The sequence below is a fragment of the Silene latifolia genome, chromosome Y (assembly GCF_048544455.1).
Source record: "Silene latifolia isolate original U9 population chromosome Y, ASM4854445v1, whole genome shotgun sequence".
Classification (NCBI taxonomy): domain Eukaryota; kingdom Viridiplantae; phylum Streptophyta; class Magnoliopsida; order Caryophyllales; family Caryophyllaceae; genus Silene; species Silene latifolia.
Window position 1 is genome coordinate 439,752,913 of NC_133538.1, and position 5,511 is coordinate 439,758,423.

A 5,511-nucleotide genomic window follows, 5' to 3' on the forward strand; every position below is an offset into this window, starting at 1 on the left:
AAAATACTTCCGAATTTTGTTTTTCAAACACTTTGATGCCTTGAGAAACTTTCAAAAGTGGTGTTGTATTTTCAAAATTTGATTTGCTCAAAGGTTTTATGTTAAATTGGCACATTTACTTTTGAATTTCGACATTGGTGGATGCTAGGACTTGTCATTAAAGACGTCTAATGACTGGTTCAGTACTTGCTGATGCATGGTTGTAAGATTTGATTTTTCCAATGTTGACTTACCCTTATCTTGGACGACGAGAATCCTGGTTCGCGACAAGATTCTCTTGTTCCATGAGATGAGACAAGTGATTTTAATAGTTCAATTTTGAAAACTTGTTTAAAAATTGTATGACCTCAACGATGATTTCTCGAATTTATGTGTCAACCGAAATGATAAAAAAAAAAAAAAAAACTTGTTCTTTAAATTTTATTTTTTTTTACTTTTAAGTTTCGAGACTAAACTTTCTTTTAGTTGGGGAGATTGTAACACCCACCATTTTAATAAATCTCATTTATTTGATTTTCGTTAAAGAGGTTTATTTTTATTTCTTTTTATACTAATTTTGGTTTAGTGTTTTATTTAACACCATTTTTATTAATTTTAGTCCTATTTTATAAATGGACCGACTTTTAATTATATGTCACTTTTTTTATAAAATGGGAAAACGATTCTGTTCATCACTTTTTTTTACCGTGTATTTTATATCTAGAAAATTTATTTTGAAAACTTTTTTTTTATATCTTTTACTTTAAGTCTTTGATAAATTGTTTTTATTCGACTTCTAATTATTTTCCAATAAAAATTAGAAGGTATTTTCTTTGACTTATTCCCTCTTGTGGCTGGTTTTTCTAGAGCTTTTCAAGGAGATTTTATTACTTATATTTATTCTTTCCCTCTTAAACACTCTACTTTATGACTACATTCATTAGGTCATTTATCATTCACATATCTATCCCTCTTGCAAAAAAAAAAAAATATGGAACGTAAACCCTCTTCCGCCGTTCTCTGTTTCTAAAGAATAAAATTTACGTACGTGCTTGCCTTCTTGCTTCCTTATTTACGTTTTACAAATCATTCTACGTACGTGCTTGCCTTCTTGCTTCTTTATTTCGATCGACCTTCCCTCATCATCCGTTCATCTTTTTCTAAGGGTTTGTAGAGGAGATATTGAAGGCTAGCATATGTGGATTCGGATTCGTAACAAGGTAACTACGACGTTACTCGGTATTGCATTGATTAATTGTTGTAGTTGTATGTATTATTGCTTTTTTGTGGTTTTATAAAGATTTATTGATACATATGATTTTTGAAACCTTTACTTTCTGATCTCTTGATATCCATAATCTATTTTGACTATGTATAAATTTTATTTTGTCAATAGGAATTTATTTTGGTTGATTTACAAGTTTTATGATCAAATCGATTGTTTTGATATTAGGGTTTTAATATTTCGTTTTTATAATTTAAACAGATGTAAATTATTTTTCTGGAATTAATAGTTGATTTTAAGATGCCATGAATTTTTGTGGTAATTATTTTGGAGTTTTAGTATTTATTTCGTAATTTAAAGTATTGACGCAGTTTCTGCGATTATAGCGTTTCTGTTCGGTTTTAATTATGTTAAAAATACTAAATAAAATTGTAAATTTACAATATTTTAGTATATGGCAGAGACATGGAGTATTAAGTTGTGTATAAATTTGTAGGTCTTCAATCATTATTTTCGATTTATGGTGTATTTTACAAGTTTGATGAAAACCGTTGTTAAATCTGTCAAACATGTTCGTCTGTTTGTAAAATTCATATCACCTGTTTTTATTTCGAATTTGCAAAAGTGTAAAGAATAGACTCCTGTTATTTTAAAGTGTAGAGTCTGTATAAAAATTTTCATAAGATTTAGACTTACGGTTTGGTCAGAATAAATTATTTGTGAACAGCTCGTCTGTAAAACGCGTTTCTGACTTCTCTCAAAGATTCATTTTTTAAAAGATATTTTGCTTTTGATACAGTAGCTAATCTTTTTCTCAATGAAGATTTATCATGTTTAATTATGTTTAAAATTATGCCTTGCCTTAAAATGTTTTCTAAAAGTGGATTTATGAACTGAAACATTATGGGTGACGTTTTCTGACAGTTTTTAGAAATGAATTTTTAGACCCCTGATACTTTCGTAATTTAACGTTTGTCAAAAAATGAAAGTTGTAGCTAAAAGCTACAGGAAACCAGGAAAATTGGCCTTGCGTCATTTCGATTTTTCTATAATTAATTATGAATTTTACAATACTGCTGTTCAGTTTTATAAACTAATGTAGAACTCCGTCTCATTAAAGCCTAAGTAATAAGTCTTTACTAAAGTACCTTAAGTCAAAGGATGGTCTTTAAAGTTTTATTTCAGTAACTTAATTTATTTAAAGTCCTTAAATAAATTTTATACTTTTGGTTTTAAGTTTAAGTTTTCTAATTCGAAGAAAATAAAGGTGTAGTTCACTTACGAACCATTTGAATAATATACTATATCACTTGGAATACTTTTAAGTTTGGAATAATGAAAGTAAAGGCAAAGAATAATAAACTAAGGCATACGGGTTCTTATACAGCTATAAGATTGGGTATCCTGCGGGCGGTACAGATTGTCGTAGAGTCATGTACATGTACTTAGACTAGGACTTCGCACTGCGTGGTAAGACGTGTCCTATTATAGCTTGTTGTCTAGTGAGCGAACTTGGAGTTGGTCACCTTTGCGTGACACCGAGTTCCCGAAACTAGTGTAAGATGTTGCGGTGTCAAGGAGTATAGCTAAAGTGAATATCTAGCCCGAACTATATTATTTCCATTCTATCATTTGAGGAATTTTGCTTTTAAGCATGCGACGTTGGTTAACGTGATTTGGTAATCATATTTTGTTACTTATGTTTTATAACATTTCAATTACTTTGATATATTATTTGCATCTGTAACATTTATATCATGTGATATGGCCGGGAGAACGTCGAGTTACTCCCCATTATTGTGGGTCATTATGTTTATAACATGACAGTATTAGCTTTGTCTTTGGGATTCTCTGTGTGAGCTAGCGAGTAGTTTGCGATCCTACTGCTTTTCGCTTTCTTTTATGGTTTTTAGTTTTAACACTTTTGAGGAATTTTATTTTCGCCCTTTTTATAAAAGTGGCATTTGTTTAGACTTAACCATTTAATTTTATCCTTGAGAATTTTATACATTCTCAATTTATAACAGTTAGAACTTTTATCTTTGTGTATTTAATCCCATTCGACAGTGTTTCCGCCACTGTTTTGCACTAGATTTTATAGGGGATTACAAAGACATACTAAAAAGTATAGGAACTAGGCTAGTTAGAGGACTAAATGTGCGTAAATAGGAGTCACATCAATATCCCCAAACTGAACCTTTGCTCCCCCGAGTAAAGAGGTGACTAAGACTATGACCCTTATTTGAACTATACTAATAATATAGCCAATATGTGACAATTAGCAGGCCTCACTCTGCCCTTTAAACTCACAACAAGACATCTATGAGGTTAGATGCCTTCTTGCAAGGCAAGGTAGGGCTTGCCAAAATCGCGATACATCAAAGCATTAAGCACAAAAAATAAGTAGTGGATGAATCTACAAAAGAATAGCCACTTTCCTCATCTAAGTGGCAGAAAACACTTACAAGGGAAGTAATTCAAAGGTACACACTCCATCATAGATATTGGTTCTCCTAGTTACTAAGTCCAAGAGGATACAAACAAGTGACCTCCAAGTTGTGTTAAACTAGGTTACCGTTGTCCACAATTGCTAAATGCTTTTGTCAAGAGCCAAGTCCCTATGGTGTTAGAAAACACTGTAGGATCGCGGAATTCCCCCTCTTGCCTAGACAAGAAGAAGGGTCGTCCTCTCTCCACAATGCAACAAAGAAAGGATCATCAATGGATAAAAGGGTTTCAAAGTGTATGAGATTCATGATAATTGTTTGCTTTTGGGTTTATTTTTTCCCCCATTTTTGTAGCATTTGACGATTAAGAACATTCCATGCCATTTTTGATGTATGGCATCTTGATACTTGGCAATTTCAATTTTGCATTTTTGAACATTTTTCAAAGTAAACCCATGTGTAGGAAGGGTACTTCTATTAAAGCATAGGAGTCTATTTTTGCTCCTCTTTTCATTGATGCAATTTTTGCAAACATTTGATTTTGAGTTGGTACTTGTACTCAATTTGTCATTTTTTTTGTGCCCATTCCCTTTTTGTTAACAAAATATGATAATAGAAGTGTAAGAACGGTTGCATGGCTTCAAAGGTCATCTTGGAATAAACGAGAGCCAAGGAGTTATCACACCACAAGGTACTCTTGACTAGGCCTTAGAGCATGGGACAAAAGATACTAGTATGACACATCCTAGGGTGTCTTGATGGTATTCTAGCAAATGAAGTCTTGACGAGAAAAATTATCTATAAGCGCCTTATATACACTTGTCAAGCTTCCCAAATAGGCATTTTCACTAAATTTTTCTAAAATGCAACTACAGACCATGATGCAACTAACATATATAACTCTAATGAATATGCTTCTATCAACTACTATGCCATGTAAACTAAATTCAAACTCTTACCAACACATCTGTTTATACCCCATCAATCAAAATATAGCCACATTGTCATTAACATATAAGAGGAAAAAGGAGCTTTGGAAAGATCATACCCTGCGGTCTTCATATCCCTCATGCCTCGAATGTGGTGTAGTCGATCCCATGTGGTAAGAGTAAATAAACAACAAACATGAATATACAATTTTACACTACAAAGAAAGAGCATGTTTTTGGTTTTTGAAAATTTTCAAATTCTTTTGGATTTTGTTTTTATGAAATTTAAAGAACATATTTTTGGGTTTTTTTGAAATTTTTTAATTTTTATGTATTTTGAAATATACTTTTCCATCCTACACTTTATTTTGTACATTGTCCTCAACGTACATGTAGGAGTAGGAATGAAAAAGAAATACATGTTTTTGCATTTTAATTTTTTTTTTTTTTTTTTTGGAAATTGAAGTACAAATGCAATGATATGATATGAATGATGCATGCTCTAACTAAATGCAATTCTATATGACATATATAACAAACAAATGTAATCTAAACTACACTAGATGATGCATAATAATTGGTTAGGTCACCTATGATCAAACCTCCCCAAACCGATTTAAGAACTATTGCTACTGTAGAAAGGAATAGGTTTGGTCATTAGTGACTATGCGTGAATTCAAGTCTATATGCAACTAACTATACGAATAAAATGCAAGCTATACTATATGATTGACTATGATGTATGTTACTTCATGGTTGAACCTCCTCAAACCAATTTTAAACACTATTGCTAATGTAGGAAGAAAGGGATTTAATCATGAGGTAACTACAAAAATGCAACTATACATGAGAGATAGGGAAAGAAAGGGTTCTTACAGTCATGATCTCAATGGTTTGTATATTGTATAATATGAAGATGGTGGATAGGATG